Source organism: Macrosteles quadrilineatus, unplaced genomic scaffold, assembly GCF_028750875.1.
Source record: "Macrosteles quadrilineatus isolate MER2022 unplaced genomic scaffold, UCM_ALF_1.0 Scaffold_3__2_contigs__length_128488019, whole genome shotgun sequence".
Taxonomy (NCBI): Eukaryota; Metazoa; Arthropoda; class Insecta; order Hemiptera; family Cicadellidae; genus Macrosteles; species Macrosteles quadrilineatus.
Window position 1 is genome coordinate 123,600,466 of NW_026542596.1, and position 22,176 is coordinate 123,622,641.

At 35.3% G+C, this 22,176-nt stretch overlaps 1 protein-coding gene across 2 annotated transcripts in view; it reads left to right on the plus strand.

The window, feature by feature from the left end:
• Window positions 1-2,370: 2,370 nt before the first annotated feature.
• Window positions 2,371-22,176, plus strand: part of LOC128988679 (uncharacterized) — a 118,454-nt gene continuing 98,648 nt past the window's right edge. For both annotated transcript variants that reach the window (XM_054410199.1, XM_054410200.1), the window contains exon 1: window positions 2,371-2,446. The gene's annotated coding sequence lies outside the window, so the exon portion shown is untranslated. The remainder of the gene's footprint in view (window positions 2,447-22,176) is intronic.

Genomic DNA, 22,176 nt, shown 5'->3' on the forward strand with positions numbered 1-22,176 from the left:
TTCTACAACTCATTTGCTATGGGAAGTGTTTGTTGCAATATTAGACCAACCACAATAGAAGAACCATGTGTGTATATATTCCATGGTCAAGTTCATCACAGAATTGGACCTTCGGAAATACAGTCCCTACGGTCAAGTTTATTTTTATGATTCAGGAGAGGCAAATAATGTACGCTGTTCAATAAGAGAAAATGAAAATTGTTATCCGAATCTAATTCAAGACCTATCTAACCTATTTCAACAAATAAATCCATTCTTTCAAAACTTTAGGTCGGGTATTAAGAGAAATTCCGCTGAACAACGTGAGAATGTGCTGATGCTGGGCATATATTGCTGGACACTTACTGACAGACAACACATTAAAAGACGTTACACAATCGACCAACTTTCAATGACGCTCCTATATTTGAAGCAGATGATGGCTGTCCAGTTAGCAGCACAGAGTTTGTGGTATACGTAAAAAAAGGAGCACCTGAAAGAGTTCATATCACCCCACTTTTAAAAAATGTAAAATAAAAATTGTTAAAAGGAGTAACATCACAGATAAAGGGGAAGTACTCTTGGATTTAGAAATACTGTAGGCCTATTCTATACGCCGGGAAGCTGTGGCGTCTTCCCGGACTTTCTGAAGACCTCGAAAACTGTCCCTATTTATAAGAAGGGTGACCACCAGAGGCTTAATAGCTATCGGCCCATCTCCATAACTCCTGTCTTCGGAAAGGTGGTAGAAGCCACCATAAAACCCCAGCTTGAAGCATTTTTTGAGGGACTTCTCGAATATGCAGTTTGGCTTCCGTAAGGGCAGGTCAACCGTTGATGCTGTTGCAAAAGTTGCTGCAAGCGTGGAAAATGCATTTGAAATCCACCAAGCTCTCTCTCTGACTCTCTGTGATATCAGTAGAGCATTTGATTGTGTCTCCCACTCCATCTTGAAAAGGAAACTCCACTTCTATGGGATCAAGGATGCTGCTCTTGCCATCCTGAGTACTCACCTCGAACGGCGCTCGCAGGTCGTTGCAGTTGGTGGAGCTGTCTCCGGCACTTTGGCAGTTGATTTTGGTGTTCCCCAGGGTTCAGTGCTTGGGCCTACCCTTTTTCTCATCATGATCAACGATCTCGACAACCTTGGCACTACCCTCATGTTTGCAGACGACACTTCTCTTCTATCAGCTGGTACGTACATCGATCAAGCTTTGGCCATCTCCAGACGGCGTCTTGAAGATACAACTGCCTGGTTTCTGGCAAACCGCTTCCAACTAGGCGAGGATAAGACGCAGCACATCATCTGCAGCCTCTCCAGAGATCATCCTGGTGTTCAAGATCCAGTCAAATTGCTTGGATTTGTTCTTGATGGGAAGTTCAGCTGGACACATCACATAGACCAGACCACCAACTGGAACAGACTCTCACGGATCTGTTTCCTCCTCTTCAAGCTTAAATTTTGTGTAACGGAGGCATATTTGGTGATGGTGTACCATGCCCTCTTTCACTGCCATGTCAGCTATGGTCTTCTTCTCTGGGGACACTCGCCAAAGATTGTTGAAGTTCTTAGGCTCCAGAAGCGCCTAAGAACCCCTCTTTGCACGACTTGGTGTGCTTACTGTAGTTGGCCACTATACTTCTCTGTCTGGTGCACGTTATGGCTAATATAACAACCTTCACCACTCGTGTTGACGTCCACCAGAATAACACCAGGCAGCCCCATCAGCTTGATGTACCCAGGGTGCGACTATCTAGGACCCAGGCTAGTTATAGTGTGTCAGCCATAAGTCTGTTCAATAAGCTGCCACGACATATCCAGTTGATGGACTTTTGAGAACATTTGAGGCAGTGTTAACCACTTTCATCAAGAGCCGGGCCTATTACGATATTTCAGAGTATTTAGGGGATGATTTAAGAAGCCTGTAGCCTGCCGGAAGTATGTAAATAGTTGTAAATATTGTTTTTTGTATTAGTAATCGTGTAAAGTGACACTGTCAATCCCACATTGTGGGTAAAAGACAAAGAAGGAGGTATTAAAGGTATAAAGGAGTAGGTTCCTAAATATTGTAATAAATAAAGATGAATTGAATTGAATGCCTAAGGTAATAGCTAAAGCTAATTCCCTATAGGGAAATGAGTTAAAATCTCGTTATGAAGGTAAGAATACCCAATATTTTGATACAGACCTATTGACCTATTTGATTTGATTTTGAAGTGTGGGAATTCATATTCAATAGTACAGTGTTGCCAGTGCGGCGGATCTTCGAACTACATGTCGTCTTATCTTCTGCAGCTCACTGTACAGTGCTGCTGGGGTGGCGCTTCTCGGAACTACATGTGTACCGCTCGCTGCAGTCGCAGTGTTCAGGAGTCAGGACTTGTGTTTGTGTTCAGTTTTCAGTTTGTTGTGTCGCGTAGTGTTGTGTAGAGTCGGAAGATCGCGCGTTTCCGTTTGACAGTTCAGGTACGTTTTGACTTTCCAAAAAGTCCAAAAATGTATTACTGTAAATGTACACATGCTTTCTATGTAAAAATAGTACAGTAATATAATTTTCTATTTTCAATGAAAGTAAAAGAAATATATTATTAAGATAAAATTAATAACACTATGACTTTGTTGAAGAATATTTGTTGCTGTTTACTTTGGACTTTTATAGAATATAGATTGATAAAAAGGTAATGTGATGATCGGTAGTTTTTATATAAAACGAGTCGGTGATATCACATAATTATAATTATTCATTTTAATTTTTTATCCTAATTATTGTTTTACTAAAATATATACTGTTGCTAGCAACTGCTTTTTACTGTATTTTTGTGCAAACTAACTCTTTCTCTGTTAATTGAATTGAATTTTTTTTATATTCAGTATTATGCTAAATGAGATCAGTCTCAGTAGGCCCTACTGAAGTGTTTAACTGGTATTTTCCTTGTTCATAAACAATATCTACCCTATTTTTATGTTGTTTTTTTTTGTTTGTGTTCAGTTATCCCTGTGTCCGAAAATACAGTTAGAAGTTCAATTTTTTGATTATATAATTTCGATAAGAAATATAGGCTATTCAATTAGAGTTTTATTTTGTCAGGAAGAATGTGCATTTGTGTCCGAAAAATATTAGAAGAGAATAAATTTACGTGTTTGAATTAAAATTGTATGAATAAATACGGTACTTACGTACTGCATACAAGTTTTTTAAAACTATCTTTACACTCGGGAACATGGATTGTATTTGGTTATTGATATAGTGAACTTGAAGCACAACGGGGGTTTAAAAGTAATGTTTAGTTATGTTCTAAACAGTAGTTTTTTCTAATGCGGGCATTCCTAACTGTTTCGATCCATATTGCACTAGTATACAAATACCCCCGCCGCAGCAAACCTGCAGACTTAGCGAATTTCCATTTGCCCGATTGGATTTAAACTAAAATGTCTCCTTAAAATATCACATTTATTCCCTATTTAAACAGAATTAGTTTAATGAGTACTTAGGTTTGCTGCAACAGGGAGGGTAAAAGTTTTTTTATATAAAATGTTAAAAGGTGCTGTGGTAAAGAAATTAATTTAGTAAGAAATTAATGTATTTTCCAAATTTGATCAAAATATGTTCATAAACAAGCAAACTACAACAGTTGACTTATTCTCCATAAGAATAACATGGGAATTTTAAAATTACAATGTTTTTGAATTTTCTCCGTAACAATTAGGCGCATAATATTGCTTCCATATACAAAATTATTTGTTTTTTTAAGCTCTACAAAATGGTTTGGAAAGAAATTGTAAAATTTTGTGTTTTTAGGGTCAAAAATGGGAAAAACCTATTTTTACCCCATAAAAACCCCCCATAAACCCCCGTTCCCATAGTCCGATAATGCTGGTTCGCGAACTCATTCAAGTTTATCCCGCCTTAGCCTACACCTTCAAGCCAAATTTTATCAAAATCGGACAAAAATTACTCAAGTTATCGTGCGGATGGACACACACACATATATATATATATATATATATAAATTTGAACGAATGGTGTTTTTGGCCTCTGGGGACATCAAAATGAAAAAGTAAATCGGTCCAGGGCTTAGGTCTTACCATGAGACCTACGGTAATAGCTACTTCCCTATAGGGAAATTCGCTAATAAGTCCGTTAAATGATATTATGGGACTTGGATAGTATTTATGTTATTTAAATAGGTAGGCCTACATTTTATGTCGCGGCGTCTTGAAAGAAACCTTGAAATAAGGTGCGTTTTGAGTGAAATGTAAATAGCTTAGGACGAAATAAGTAATTTGGTCAAAGTTTTAATCAGAATGTCCCTTAAAGCAAAATACAATAGCTTACTTTTTTCCATCAGAATAACACTGGAAATTTGAATTCACAGTTTTATGGAATTTTCTCCGTGACCATTAGGTATACAACCACGCTTTAATCTACTAGATTGTTTGTTTTTTTAGAGCTCTACAAAATGGTTTATGGAGAAATTGCAAAATTTTGGTGAGGTTTCGTGAAATCGTTCGAATAATAATTGTAGGTTTACCCGTTTGTGCTAAATTTAATCGAAATCGGATTACTTTTACTCGAGCTATCGTACTAACGGACACATATACAATATATGAATATAAATAAATATGGAAAGTAAATAAAAAAAACGTCTTATAACACTTAAAACATATATTTACGCTTATTCTGTTACTCACAAGACGGTAAATATACAAAAAAGATGGTAAGTGGTATTTTGTGTATTTACCGTCTTGTGAGTACCTCTTGTTCCTGTGTACCCCCCCTATGCCAGCGCAGGGAAATTTACCTATTTACACATGCTTTTAATGTAAAAATAGTACAGTAATATAATTTTCTATTTTCAATGAAAGTAAAAGAAATATATTATTAAGATAAAATTAATAACACTGTGACTTTGTTGAAGAATATTTGTTGCTGTTTACTTTGGACTTTTATAGAATATAGATTGATAAAAAGGTTATGTGATGATCGGTTATCCGATCAAAATGTATTGTCATTTCTGTTAATTGTTTATGAATCTATTAGTTTAGATGCATGAACTTGCATCTAATTTAGTTTTGATGTTGTATAAGCGTAAATATATGTTATAAGTGTTATAAGACGTTTCTTTTATTTACTTTCCGTAAATTTTATAACGTGTACAATGCTGATCATGAAGTTATTTATAAATAAATATATAAATGTGTTTTGACCTCTGGGAACCTCAAAACCAAAAAGTAAATTGATACCGGGCCCAGGTTTTACCATGAGACATACTGTAATAACTAAGCTATTCTTGTAAGATATGGCTTGATTTGTAATCTGTTCAAGTTCATCAAATAAAGTTGGAACGTTTATTTTATGGCGACGAAACAGTTAAAGCTCAAAGAGATCATCGGGTTAAAGAGAACTAATTTAACAGCTCCCAGAAGAGTTAATTTAGCTGGCTAATTTAGACGGGCTTCATTTACATTGATGTTTACTTCGTCCAGCAATTATTATCGTTCAAAGGTTTAGAAAAGTCGAGTCTTGTTTTGAATACATTAAATTAATGCAAATTAATGTGTTTAATCACAGAAAACGTACTACGGTTATAGTAGTACGTTTTCTGTGGTTTAATGTATAGACCTATAGTAGTTGAATCTAGACAAGTGCTTAGATACAATACGATACGATAGACGTTTTGTAACGTTTATTATGAAACCGCACAAAAACTTAGAAGACTAATATCATTGAGTATAATGCTAATATTTACTTAAATTAATTTCCACAAAAAAATATATACTGCATTGAAATGGTCCAGATAAAGTATCGGGTGTTCCATATGAGTTAAATAAACCCACTTAGATGCTGGTAATAAGTGTTCCCTAAAGACCTAATATTGAAAAGTTTAAGTATGAGTGAATCTAGACCAACGCGTTGATCCAACCCTAAAACTGCCACTGAGGGTGTCATAAATTATTCCATTCATACAAAAATAACTCTTTCCTACAGTTACCTAACAATGTACATGTTCTCTCTGATTTGAGAAAGCAAAGTGGCCAATTCGCTAATCACTCTAATTACTTTGTCTCACTCCAGATTTGCAACGTGAAGGCGCGTTTCTTTACCAATTTATTTGTTTTATGGTGTAACTGTAGGAAAAATATAATGTGCAACTCGAGTGCAACGTGCAATCGCCTCACTCGAGAAAGCATTCTTCACTCGCCTACGGTTCGTGTAAGGCGCGTAAGGCCCATAGAACTAGAACTGTAGTTCTATGGTAACTCGAGTGAGGCAATTGCTCACTTTGCTCACTAGTTGCACAAATAACTATATACATATCTTGTAAAGAATACGTTATCGAACCATTTTATCCGCCTTTGTTCATTAAATCTGAGTACTTAATCAACGGTGTAAAGTAGATTCAAATTATTACTAAAACAACTCTACAGCTTAATCTAGTAACTTTAAAAGCCTGGGATAGCAGAGCCCAATGCAATCTTAAGATCGGGAATTGAATTGGAGATAAATAAATTACGTCCGTGTTGATGATGCATGACGGGAAAACTTGCATTATTGATTTGATTTGTATAGATAAAAAACAACAAAATAATTTAATTTTTTGTAGTGTTGTAGATACTGCAAGCATACAATTGCAAAGCAGTTCTACTCCAAGACATACACACACTCTTTTGGCTTTCAGATTTCCACGTTTTGATGTTGGACTTACTGTGGTCAAGGTCAACCTTAAATCAAAGGCCCTTTTTTGTTCCTAACAATAACCTAACATGACTACATTTTTAGGCAGAGTAAAGTTATTATCCTTTAAAAATGTAACTATCCAGAAGTGTCCATAAGCGTTCCAAATACAGTATAAATAACAGATTACAGTACTATAATTTCTAAAATAAATATAAATGTTTACTTTGAAATACTAGCGAACGATTTAAGATTTGAATTAAAAATGGAAATATTCAAAATAGAATCTGCGAGATGGGACAGACGAAGTGCTTTCTAAGGGCCATTAGAATGTCGCACCGAATTAAATTCGAACAGAAAACAGCGATGGATAGAATAGATGCAGTCGTCGCGAATTCTCGTGTCTTCCACTTCAATTCGTCACTTATTGAGCTTTTTATCTTTGGTTAACGTCGCTTTTCGCAGTTTAGACATTTGGTGTTGAAGTCGATGACACGACAAATGCTTGATTTATATAATTAGAATAAGTTACACTGGGTTATTAAGTGTTTTCCAATACTGTCAAAATCATATATATTTCTAAAATGTGCTAAAACTAGCACGTGTTGCTCGGATTTTTCGTTGTGCTGTATAGTATTCCACTAATCTTGTTTAGCCAAGAATCTGACTACAACGCAAGTACACATCTGACATTTTATGACTACAACACAAAATAACACACATTTGACATCTGAATACAACACAAAAACACACATCTTACATATGACTACAACATAAAACACACATCTGACATATGACTACAACATAAAACACACATCTGACATATGACTACAACACAAAACACACATCTGACATATGACTACAATACAAAACACACATCTGACATCTGACTACAAAGATGATTTAATGAGCAGGCCGCAGCCAGGGAGAGCGCGCTGCCAGGCCCATGCGCCCATGTGTGCAAAGCGCGCTAACCGTCGAATCCCCAACCCCTTCAGGTGTTATTTATTGCGAAGGCCGTTTCCGGAAGTGAGCTGAGCCAGCACATCCGGTCGCGATTAAATCGGCGACTCGTCTCGGCTGTACGGCTGTCATTAAATGTCTTTGTAAAAAAAACCCTTTGAAGGAGAATCAACTTTCAAACACGTCTTGTCCCTGCATCAGTATTACAAACTATTGGAAAATATAAATTGTGTAACATCTGCTAATTGTTACAAGTGACGTAATTTTACACAACACAAAGGGAAGTTCGGTTGAACACATCCTATCCACCGCGTTAATAACCATTGTTCCAATTGGATCATCTTGTAAGAGAGTTTAGTGTTTACGGCAAAGCGGAACTCAAGTTTGCTGAGGCAGTCGATTATGGCGGGAAGTTGGCGCTTTGTGTGCTCCATGGCGGGAAACTCTTTTATCAAGTTGGCACAACAATGCCTGCCGTGGCCCATTGAATCTCACCTCCCGTTCAATCTAATCAGCCGACAAATATCCCGCCACTGCTACAAACCTTCTCGAACTATATTATCATTGTGTTTAGACGTGTATAATGAAAAGCAGTGCATGCGATAAGGCTTATCGCCATTTCATTGAGGTCGGGTTATATCACGAAATTAATTTTAACAAGCTATTATCTTTAACCATTTACCTTTTAGTATATTTTTTACCATATTACAAAACGTTAAAATATGTACTAACATACACACTGATATTCACCCCACATAAATCCAAACATCGTACTAAAATGTTGACCGCTTTGTCAAATTAATTACCCTTAAAGAGCTTAACTCTGTTACAATTTATGAACGGTTTATATACCTTGATTAACGAACGGAAGTGAGATCAACTTATACAGGAAATGTCACTAATTAAAGTGAAAAACAAGCGTTAATACCAAACAGTCACAGATCTTGTCGTGTACAACATTAGACTTACAAATGCGCCGCGCAAAGCTGAGTATGTCTTGAGTGATATCGATCTCGAAACACGAGACTTTGACCCTCAACTAACTCACCCTGCATCAATATAATGTAGTGTTTGCGAAGGTCTTACAACAAATAAGATTGAATACAACAAAAGTAATAATATCTTCACAAAAGTATTAATTGATTCAAGGCTCCTTCACATTCCTGCCTCAATTGTTATACTGTACGAAGAAAATTGTGATATTCACCAGCTCTTCAGCTCATGAGGAAAGCTACAAAACAGAGTTTTTAAATAATACGCTTTAGGTGAAAAATCATAAAATAATGTTAAAGATTTGTTTGAAATCTTCCAGCTGGTTTGAGAGTTTAATTGACACAAAAGTATTATTACATTGATCTACAAAACCAGTTCAAGAGGTTATGGGAAATGAGTTATTTTCAATTTTACAATCTGACATTTAAACATTGTTGTATAAAATTGTTCCTGATGAAGGACATAGTAGGGACCGCAAGCCCAAGAGAGACGTTGTGAACCGCCAATACACGCTGATGTAGTGTAACATGTTATAACTTCTGCTTCTGTCTCCATGTTTATCCTATATTACACATGCAAACCCAGGAGTTGGGCCTGGAGCAGTTTCCACATCCTTGGATAATATCTTCCATATCCTTACACAATATCCTCCCCATTGCTCCCGAGTTCCCTTTTATCAGCATCGCTTGCGACGAGTGTAGGACTTTCGGCCTGGGGTGATTATGAGAAACTTACCCTCCGCAACAAACAATAGGGAACGTGGGTAGCTCTGAGTCTGCTGTCCCCAAAAGATTCCCTATAGGTAAATTGAAAAGATTTTGTGGGTAAGAGGGAAGTAGGGAAGGGGTGATATGGGGTGTTTGACACAGCAAGCTGGCCAAAAACTATGAATAGGATTAGGTACGGTACTTCCAAGAAGGACCTGAGCCCCAGAGCACTCCAGAGCAAGAGCAGGTATTAGATGGATTTAAATCTAAGTTTGGGCTAGTTTAGTTACAAACACCGTGCTAAAAGTTGTATTTTTAAACAGTTTTTAACCAATTTTAACGACGATTTGACGACATATGTGTCACCTCAGTTCAAGATACAAAAACAGTGGATATGTATAAATTGACCATCATAATATTAGTTACAGATATTATAGTTTTGTATATACATTATAGCTTTTATAGATAGGCTACTGCAGAAGGTGGGGCCACCATCCGCCTATTGTCACTATAGCTTTCATAAATCGCAAACGTTGACGAATTAGTCTCATCTATAATTTCAAGGCTTGTTTACATAAGAATCCATCCACTCAATAGTACAAAAATATTATCCATACAACAGTATATTATATTATTACAGTGATACAATCAAATTTTATGTAAACGGTTAAGGCCATTTACCAAACAAAAATATAGGCATATGGCATATCAAAATGAAGCTTAGAGTGTGTAGATTTTGCCGAAAAGTATTGATATAGACGAACTCCCTAAGGGCTCTGCCCCACAGGCTGATTTTCAAAAGGCTACGCCTTGCATGTTTTGGAAGTTATTATTCAATTAATTTAGTGAACAACAGCTGGCCAATGCAATCGACAATATAGTTTTCCTACAGTTACCTAACAATGTACATGTTCTCTCACTAATTTGAGAAAGCAAAGTGGCCAATTCGCTCATCAGTGAGACAATGTTAACATTGTCTCACTCTAATTACTTTGTCTCACTCCAGATTTGCAACGTGAAGGCACGAAATAGTGAGCGCGTAACATGCAGGCAACGTCGTATGCGCGCGAAATACGTTGGCAGCACTGGCTGTAAATCAGCTGGTCAGCTATTGTACTGTTGTATTTGTCACTTCACATTAAATGTTATATTAAAAGTTCACTTCTGTGTAAAAATAGGTTATGTTTCTTCACAAATTTATTTGTTTTATGGTAACTGTAGGAAAAGTATAATGTGCAACTCGAGTTCAAAGTACAATTGCCTCACTCGAGAAACCATTCCTCACTCGCCTACGGCTTGTGAGTAAGGATTTCTCTCGAGTGAGTCAATTGCTCACTTTTCTCACTAGTTGCACAAATAACTATTGTTTGTTTACATTTTTGTTTACTTATTTTATTATTTACTTTTCCGTTCTTAAAAGAGTCGCGGTGAATGGACAGTGAAGCTATTTATAAATGTTTGTTACAAGTGAGTAACTAAAGGTGTTCGAACCATGATGACTATGAGATTAACAAACCATGTATATTGTTCGTTCCAAGAGGTTGTCACCGATCTTTAACAGATCGCAATTTCATTGAAAAGTATTAAAGATGTCGTGAAAGAGAGCTGCGTGTTCAGATACAACCTCGGCCAACCTTAGGACGTAAGGTATGAAGATTCCACTGCCTTTAACATCCTTTCACATGAAAATTTCTCGAACTTGGGCCCTTTAAATGAAATATAAAGTCAAAGTTGATTAAATTAATTTAATGGTGGTTTCTGTTCACCCGTGAATTCACGGGTAGAACCTCTTGGTTCAGTTTAAAGTGTGAATTGTAGTTTAACAGCTGAATGTACATTCGTAGTACATTCATTCAGATAATTTAAACAAGAGACGTAGTATAAAAATAATGATAGGCCTAATTTAATTAAATTACAGTCTGGTGTAAGGTAAACAAAAAACTGCGGTGTTTAAAATAATGTTTACCTAAAAAAACTTCTGGTAGTGTCCTATTTACAAGCAAATACAAAGTGAAAGTAAATAACAATTTGTTATGTAAAAACCAGATAAACACTAAGTATAAAATACGAAATTAAAAACTAAACCAATGTAACAAGAGACAAGTATGTTATAAAAATGCGTTTAAAATATAATCCTATATATTAATTAACAGTCTGGTGTATTGGTACAACAAAATATTAAAATTAAACTTGTAACTGCAGTGTTTAAATGATCAATTACTACAAAAAGGCTTCTAGTGATGTAGATATTTACAATCAATAAAAGAAATTTACAGTTTGTTATATACAAAATCAGAAAATTCAGTTGGATGGAATTAAATGCCCCTATGCATTTCATTCAACAATTAATTAATGTAATTTGCAATTTAATAATTGGAACACACAATTCAACATTGTGCATTTCCAACAAAAATTATGTTGGTTGGAATTAAATGTACTGTTGTTATTAGGTGAAATAACACAGAACAAGTAAGTATCAAAATTAAACTTTTACGGCCAAAATTTAGCGTACGCAGCCAACGAAATAAAGAATTCAAGTTAAAATTACTACAAGTATTTTGCATTTAAAGGTTTCGTAATACAGTAAAGTTAAATAGACACCTTCCAGTGATGAAATGCACTATTTTGTATTGTTTTACTACCTTACACAAACATCTGTTACTTTTATATTTAGTGTTCGCGGCCAACGAAATAAAGAATTCAAGTTCAAATTACTACAAGTATTTTACATATAAATGTTTCGTAATACAGTACTGTTAAATAGGTACCCTCTAGTGATGAAATGCACTATTTTTTATTGTTTAACTACTGTACACGAACATCTGTTACATATTTAGCGTTCGCGGCCTAAGAAATAATGAATTCAAGTTCAAATAACTGCAAGTATTTTACATTTAAATTTGTCATAATACAGTAATAAAACCACTATCATATACAGTATTAAAAGAAGCATAAAAGATTTATTATATGTAGTAAGAATTTGCGTATTTTTTAATCTAAAATTTTGAAACAAAAATAGGTTTATTTGGGGCGGATATCCACCACCCGTAGACACCATCACTTCCTGAGTCGTTAATGCCAAAGATTACAGCAGTATTCTAATACAATAGTAATGTATTTCCTAGAAGGTTGGCTCCAATGCTATTTGCCCTGTTTCCTGTGTCGACGACCCTGTCCACCACCCCACAGGTATTTCCGGGAGATTCCTGGGATTTAGTGGGTAAAGCGCAAGCTCAGGTCAGGTACCTACTCCCGAGAAACCTACCCTTTACACCACATAATAGGGGCAGCCCAGGCCGAGTCAGGGGCAGCGCAGGCCGAAAGTCCGTTTCCCGCTTGGGACGGTTTGTATTGTCGTTTTATTATACTACTGCATGTATATTGTAAGCCATGTGACAACGGCAAAAATCACATTTTATTGGATAGGTCTATTTATTTCCGTTACAAATATTGATACAATTCAAATTAACTTGATAATATGCAGCGTCCTCGTGGTTGGAGATTAGGTTTAAATTTTGCAAATTAGCTTATCTCTCCTAACACAGAATATTGTATCAGAGACTAAATTCTCATATAGTATTGCACATAATGTTGTATAGATCTACTGAATCTACATATGATATGATCAATACACATTGAGGACGATTTCAAGTAATACTGTATTGTTTTATTGCTGGGACATTTATTGCATGTAACACAATCCGACCCCAAAACACCCTTCAGATTGGCGTGTGTAGCCTATAGGTGTTTCAATTCGTCTACAGTCCTCTCATATAGTATTGCACATAATGTTGTATAGATCTACTGAATCTACATATGATATGATCAATACACATTGAGGACGATTTCAAGTAATACTGTATTGTTTTATTGCTGGGACATTTATTGCATTTAACACAATCCGACCCCAAAACACCCTTCAGATTGGCGTGTGTATAGGTGTTTCAATTCGTCTACAGTCCTCTCATATAGTATTGCACATAATGTTGTATAGATCTACTGAATCTACATATGATATGATCAATACACATTGAGGACGATTTCAAGTAATTCTGTATTGTTTTATTGCTGGGACATTTATTGCATGTAACACAATCCGACCCCAAAACACCCTTCAGATTGGCGTGTGTATAGGTGTTTCAATTCGTCTACAGTCCTGCAATCAAGAAATACCATAATGAGCTTATTTTTAAAGTTTATTTTGTTATTTATTTATTTTATTTCTTCGCTATTGAGAACAAATCATCAGTGGGAATGTAAACCCACAAAATACACTGGGCATAACCCTAAAATCTCCAATACCAACCACAATTACAAAATAATTTTTACTATGTAGGCCCTACATAGCATTTCGAAATGACATCTCCGGTTTTCCAGCAGGACAACTTTCTCGACCCGCTTTCAAACCATCGCTGAACACATCCTTATCATTGTTATCAGTACCTGAAGGCGTCGCTCTGCTATCTCCACTCGTACTCTGTGTGTAGAGCGACCACGACGCTATCTAACGGACATCCGGTGTCTCTTCACACTCATACTTCCGGTTCCGGTAACACCCCTTACAGAATCAGCTGTTTAATGTTGACTTTACGGAAAACAAACGGCTACTGTATTGTTAGTCAAATCTTAAATAAATTCACATTCACCTAAGTGTCCGTGTATGAAAATAACTCGAAATCGTGTTTACATTAGTAATCTTACTAATATTTTAAATATGAAAGTTTATGTGTTTGTTTGAAGTTCAATCACGCATTAACTACTGGATGGGTTGGGCTATATAGGCATATTTATATCTCAAAAATCATTTCGGCCTCCCCCCCAGTGGCTCTGTAGTTCCCCATGTTAACCTTATGAGTATCTATAATATTAAAACGAAACAGGGTTTTATTATTTCACGATTCTGAATCAACCGCTTGACGGATTTTCATGATTTTTGTGTTGAAAGAAAGACAATTTTGAGAACTAGGGAATGTCGAAGCCATAATTTTAGTTTAGGGTTTCAGTTTTTTAGAAATTAATTTTTAATTTTTTTAAAGTCTAGCAGCCGATGCTAGCAATTTAAAGTATTTTTAATGCTGGTTTAACTAACAGCTGGTTTATAACTGTCATTGAAATGTTTATGTTACGAGTTGTTTGTTTACAAAAATATTGTTCGTTGGTGTTTGCCTACATACTATTTCACTTTAAAATGTAGGTAGTTTTCTCCTACTGTGAAGGATCTGCGTTATCAGGAAATGTGTTATTTTGAACTAAACATCTCAAACACTTGCGTTTAATCAAGTTTTGTCGTAAATGCAATCTGTGTAAGTATTTAGTTTATGCATTGCAAATTTCAACTCATATTTAGGAAATATTTTTTCAGCAGTTTATCACTTAATCGTTTAAGATATAAGTGGTTTACGTGTTGATACTTCTTTTTCTGTATGTTTGAATGTGAGTACGTCGGCATACTAAAATTTTGATTAGTAATGAAAGCGTCAATCGGTGTAGTAGGTCTCTATAAAACTGTCAAATAAACTGCAGCAGAAACCAAAGTCGACTCATACCATAACTATCCCCGTAGTACTGATGATTCAGAAACTTGGGTACTGACCAAAGAACCGAAAAACCTTAATGCTGGGTTAAATAATAAAGTGCAGAGAAAATATACAGACCAGTTCAAGATAACGGCCCGGAGGTCGAAATAAAAAGAACAGAGAGCTAAGAGAAATGTGTTAACACCCAAATATAGGGATACTTTCCAGAAGTAGGTAAAGCTTGGATGGACAGGCTGTGCATAAACTTTAAAAAAGTATATTCCAAGGAGTAACACACGATAGACGGGAAATATCAAATTATGAAATGCATCCTCAGACTGGGATCTAAATTTTGAAGAGGCAGGTGATAGAAGAGAATCCTCATAAAAGTTTCAGTGGTCACGGAGGTAAGATAAGGTACGGTAAGTACATAAGTAGTACAGTATGCAATTGGAGGTGGCATGTAGCTACTATATTCAAAACCAGTGTGAATCGGTCGCCAATCTCACTTCAAGATTTTTCAAATCGACACAAATGCTGTGTTATGGTAAAATTATCGGATTTAAAATGCATATCGCCATATTTTAGGTCTATATTCGAATGGAATAAATAGGTGGTCACGTTACATTTGTTTATAAGGTGATCTTCCCCATTAAAACTGCCAGAATTTGTGTCTATGCGTGTAAACTAGATGTTCTGAATTATTCCGTTTTAGTTGACAACTCAATTCCCGTACGTAGGACGGGCCACCAGCTCGTTCATATTTAAAGAGAATTAAAGAATTTAGTCAGCTGTTTTAACTAAAAAAGTTGGTTCTATGATATGCAAAGAATTAAAAAGTTATAAGATTTGCCCACAGGCTGCAGCACTATTTTAAAAAAACCCGGAAAAATCGGATTTTCTCAAAAATGGCCCGAACGATTTTGATAAAAATTCAGTATGTTGTATCCCTTTAAAATCTGAATAAAATGGTTCAAATCCCATGTCTGTAAAAATTATGGTTCAAAAGTTATGGTCAAATATGTTATTTTCCCATAAAAACCCCATAACATAACGAAAAATAGGATTTTAGAAAAAATCCGGTTTTGATTTAACATAGTATGTTATGGTCCGTACAATTTGGATAGTTGTTTTTAATTTTTCAGACATTTTTATTTTTAAGGGGATTTTTCCATAAAACCCCATAAAATAACGGAAAAATAGGATTTTCCCAAAAATGGCCCGAACGATTTTGATAAAAATCTAGTATGTTATATAGTCCTTTATATTCTGAACAAAATGGTACAAATCCCATTTCTGTAAAAATTACGGTTCAAAAGTTATTGTAAATTATGTCATTTTCCCGTAAAACCCCCATAAAATAAGAGAAAAATCGGATTTTCCCACAAATGGCCCGAACGATTTTGATAAAAATTTAGTATGTTATAGTCCTTTAAATTCTGAACAAAATTGTACAAATCCCATTTCCGTATATTTACTCTCACCGCTTACACATGATAAAGGTTGTCGACAAACTTATGGGAGAAAGTTTGTGTCAGAATGCTGATACCGTTTATTTTTATTGCATTTATGAAAATAGCTAATCTATATATTTAATACACAGTTGTAACACTGTTTTCTCAGTAATTACTGGACCGATCTACAAGATTTATGTCTCAAATTAAAGGGGATAGTGTGTAGATTTGCCGAACTTCCTTAAAATTTACGTTTTTTCTAAGGGCTACGACCTACAGCCCTTTAAAGGTCGAGTCAATACAATTCTTATTGAAGAATATAATACACAGTTTATAAATTATTCGTCAGCTGTTTAATGTTTGTCAGACATTTGTTATTATTTTTATAACCTCACTTTCAGTATGCAATTATTAAACTTGGAGTTTCTGTTTATAAACTCACGATTTTGATCAAGGAAAGTGTATTTGTTAACTTATTTTTGAAATGTTTGTTTGAGTTTGAGTATGGGATGTGAAACAATACCCATAGTAGGGAACGGAAACTTATTGTTTTGATCAATATAATTTATTCTCTACGGTCACCAGAATAACAATGGGGAAATCCGCTTGCAAGCTGTACATATAATTGCTAATGAGTGGGAAACATACAAACATTTTATAGTAGGTGACGAATCTTTACTCAAGATCAGTGTTAGACGGTCAGTGGTACCAAACTTTACCTTCTCGAGATGGCGAGTATGCTGGGATACGTAGAACTACAATATATCAGTGAATTTTTTTTCAAGTACACAGGGAAGTTGCTTGAGAAACTGTGACTTACCATTCGGTTCTGGCGAAGAAGTATGTATGTGACTTGATGTTTAATGGCAATGTTGACTCGGGTCATTGTAGCGTTATAAAACTTTATTCATTAACCCCAGGGTGTGAAAAGTACAAAAAGAAAAAGAAAAGGTAATCATTAACCGGGCGTAAGGAGACATACAGAATGAAAAAAAAATTAGAGAACCATCGAACTAAAAAGGTAAAGAGCAGTGTTGGTGTTAAATGTGCTCTGGAAGTCCCTACAAAAAATACCAACTCTTTTGAATTGGGGTCGTTAGATTGGATTTGTCACTACTTCAAATCTATGAATTTCGAGTCAGAACAGACTAACTGGGACACAAAATATATTTTATATATTTAATACACAGTTGTAACACTGTTTTCTCAGTAATTACTGGACCGATCTACAAGATTTATGTCTCAAATTAAAGGGGATAGTGTGTAGATTTGCCGAACTTCCTTAAAATTTACGTTTTTTCTAAGGGCTACGACCTACAGCCCTTTAAAGGTCGAGTCAATACAATTCTTATTGAAGAATATAATACACAGTTTATAAATTATTCGTCAAATGTTTAATGTTTGTCAGACATTTGTTATTATTTTTATAACCTCACTTTCAGTATGCAATTATTAAACTTGGAGTTTCTGTTTATAAACTCACGATTTTGATCAAGGAAAGTGTATTTGTTAACTTATTTTTGAAATGTTTTAGTTTTCCTGCAAAGTGATCTGAAGGAAAGACACAAAATTTGATAATTTTTTTAAAATATATTTTAAATATATTTTTTCCTTATGTTGTCACAAGGGGAAGGTAAAATGAGCGCCTTATCAACATTTTGAGTTTATAGAAATTCTTATCAACAGCGACTATAAAAAAAGTATTAAGGGTCAAAAGAGACAAAAAACTATTTGAGTAAAATATAATACAAATCTGCAATTGAAATGGCCAGTTCTAAGTCTCACTTGAACCAACATCTTTCTGGTAGTGGTAGTCTACATAGTTTTAAAATCCACTCCTTTTCCATCAAATTGGACCATTAATACCCTCTAACATTGAACAAAGTATGCCCAACTTTATAAATACGACGTAAACACAGCTTTTACTCACAGTATGGGTCAAAGATTCGTGAAATGCGACCAACTGCTGATGCCTGATTTACATGTAGGCTAAGTGACTATCTTTATTCCATACAACAAATGTAATGAAAAAAAAAAAACAACGACGAATATAGGAATGTACTTGAGCAAATTATCTTAATATCATAAATAGCTGCTTATTAGGTTATCAGCATTGCCCAGTTCGTATACTATTTATTTTTCAAATGAAACTCGAATTAATATAAAACATTCATTTGGTTAAAATAATATATCGGTTTGATTAACATAAAATAGTTTATACAGGCAAACTATCAGTTCTATTTCATGTAAAAAATTAAACAACCCCTAAATAAAATACAAAGCTAAACAGTATTTGTTAATTATTATTTATTTTATTGCTTACAATATTTCCGTGGCGGAGCACGGGCGGTTAACTAGTTTGAATTAAGCAGCAACAAAAAACTGTGGTACACAATGAGAACTAACTGTCAAAGTAGGATTGTTTACAGTTATGTTTATGTTTTAATTTCATGAATAATTTGTGATATTTTGCGAATCTTTGATAATTAATTTTTTTCAATTGTTTAGGTGAAGTGGTAGAACATTATGGCTATGGTAGATGTGTAATACTATAGAATATTGTAAATTTAAAGAAGCAAATTTTATCAAACTGTGTCCTCCCTCATTGCAAACGCAAAGCTTGAGTATAACTGCAATAAGCATTTTATACTTATATGCCAACCCCGTACGAAGGACGGGTACTCTGCTAGTCAAGAATATCTTTGAGAGTACCAGGAATACTTATAAATTAACTTATTATTTGAACAATTGTGTTTATGTATGGATAAAATAATGTTTTATCGATGATATCATGTCAATTCCAACAAATAAAAACATGAACAGACACCAACAGAGCGGCTTGCAAAGCACCCATTTGCCCCTTGATCCGAAGTAAATGGGATGTTGGTGGCTTTAATGCATGCTCTCTCTCTCTCTGTATGTGAGTGTGTATGTGTGTACTTTGTGTTTGTGAGTGTGCGGGCGTGTCAAAGCGAAGGGTTAATTTTCATCAACACAGAGCATTCCAGTTAGTTAATTGATCGCTAGTTTAATTACTAGAAAGTAATCATCGAACATGTTATCGTGTGATTGAGCTTTATCAAATCAAATCAATGTCACATGCTATAGGTTTAATTAACTTTATTCTGATTAATTATTCATAATCTGGTATGAATATTGGGTTTATCTCGGTTTTGCATTTTACTCGTAATTTAATGATATCAATGATTCAATGATCAATGAGTTGATATAATCTGCAATAATATTGGTTTATAAGTAAATACTTCTGCTTGGAGGAATATATTTAATTTATCCCCGCTAATACCAAATTCAATGACAATGCTAAATATATAAATGTGATAAGACAATTAAAAGTGCATTTACTTTTAAATATTTTGTTCCGTAGCGTAGTCATCATACCGATGGTAATAACACAACTTGTCCTCCCATAAGTTAATACCAATCATACGCAACGAAGGTGTATAAATATGTCAAACCCTTGAAAAAGACGTTAATTAGTCTATTTATACGTTTTATTGATTTGCACTAAAACGACTAAATTTTTCGGCACAATGTTTCAAAATAACCTTTTATAATAATACATCATTTGACACAATGATGAAACATTGGTTTTTACCAAAAACGTATTTCTTTAAACATGTTATAAGATGATTAATGTAGAAGATATTTAACAGCCCTTGTCCGTTTGTAACTTAATTACTTTTTGGTTGTCCACTTTAATCCGGGACAAATAAAACAAGTTAGGAAAAGTTAGGGGTTTTATACCGGTATGTTAAAATATATTTTTTTTACTCAACTAACTGTCCCTTAAAGTGTCGTGCAAAAATATATTCAAATATAATTTTGCCAATTTCCTCAGATTAATTCACGTGCCAGCCGAAAGTTAGCGGCAACAAAGCATTTTGGTCCCCATGCTCATGCTTAGTTAGTCCGCGGCCGCCACTATGGTAATTCTCTCATTATTTCGCCCAACTACCCTCATTCCCTTTGAACACTTAATCACTTTTGCCTTGTTAGAACATTGACCTGGGTCACCTATGCACCTGTTTCGATAAAGTTCAAAGTTACTCACTTGATTATAACACATTACACTAGTGAATTCCTGTAAAAAAAGTTATCTTTCCAAACAGTCAATAGTTTTTAAGTTAAACTGAACAAAAATGTAAATTCCGAATTAAAATTTGTAGGTATAAGCATAGATAAAAGGAGTGGTATAAGCCATAGCTTGTAGGCTTGCTAAAAAAAGGTCGATTTAGAAGGTTACTTGAATCATGATCTGTGGATCATTAAAAAGCGAAACAGTAAACACAATGTCTTAAAGTAAATGGATTGCAATGAAATTCGAAACACAAATTCTATAACTGGGCACAGTTACCCACTAAAAATAGTTTACAGCTCTTTTCCCAAAGGGCTTCTAGTGTTTGAAAAATATTCTCGACGACATACAATTATTTCTACTAAGTGGGGTAAAATGATTGGGTTTGGGAGAAATCGATAGCTATTAGCTACACAAAAAAGTATTGCAAAGAGATCAATCAGAAAGTAGTAAATTTTTCTGTATCTTTTGCGAAGTCGCTGGATGAATTTATTTTGCATTTATTAGTTATTCAGTAAGTTTGTGCATAGATGGTCTCCGCTTCCTATAAAAATTACCAAGTAGTGCCCCAGAATCTAACCAACATTCATTCAAATTAAAATAAGTTGGCGATGGCGATCGCGAGTGAAGAACAATGCGTGTACTATCAACAGGTTTTTGGCTTGAATTTTTTCTTATAAACCCGTTGAATCGGTAATTGGTTTACTCTGTTCCGAGCAGATGGGAGATGGGAAGTGACGTGGCACAGAAGCCAGGCTGAGGCTAGGCCTGGTGAGCGGGCGGTGGCTGTTCTGGAGTTCTAGACCCACATGTGTTGAGGGGGCAAAGGTCGTGTTGCTGCCCACACTCACACACACACTCACACACCTACAGTAGGACCCGTGCCCACACACACACTGACAGCAGACTGCACCCGTGCCACTCCGGACCACGCGATAACTTCCTGGCATCTGGCATGACGAACTGTTCAAACATGGTCTCAACTGTAGAGGGTCTTAACTTTTAAACCATTAAAATCTGCGAATTGGTCGGAAAGGCAAATTTTGGACACTGTCGTAAATTCCAAATGTGCTAAACAATAACGAATAATAAAGGGTGTCCCAGTAAGAACGCCGGATTTCAGGAGCGTCTTATCCTCATCTGTATTTTAATAGGAATTCCCAAATTATCAGCGATGTTATCAGTATTATGTCCCATTTGTAGTCATGAATCGTTACATGACGGATCAACGCGTGGTCATAGTTAAAGTGCACTACAAGTACGGGGAATGTTTCGCTGAAACGGTGCGGAAGCTGCGCGCTATTTTCGCCCGGGATAATGCACAAAATGAGTCATCTGTCTGAAAATTAATTTTAAGTTCGAAGGAATTGGCTCAGTTTTGGACATTAAAAGACTAGTGCGTAGTCGGGCAGGTTTTTCCCTTGAAAATATTGATGCTGTACATGATAGTGTAGAGGACAACGCAAGAACATCAATTCGTCGGCGTAGTCAGCAGTTGGGCCTAGCTCGGAGCACAGTACAAAGAATTTTGATAAAAGACCTTCACATGTTCCCTCAAAAATCCAACTCAAAGAAGAGATCAAGCCAAGAGATCCTGTAAAATGGCTTGAATTTGTAAACTAGGTGCTTGGAAATCAAGATGAAAATGACAAATTGTAAAAAAGCATTGCTGTTCGGCGATGACGCACACATTCATCTAAGCAAGATCGTGCGATTTAACGCCGTGAGACTACTTTCTTTGGGGATGTTTAAAGTCGCTTGTTTTTGTCAATAAATCTCAAACAATCCAAG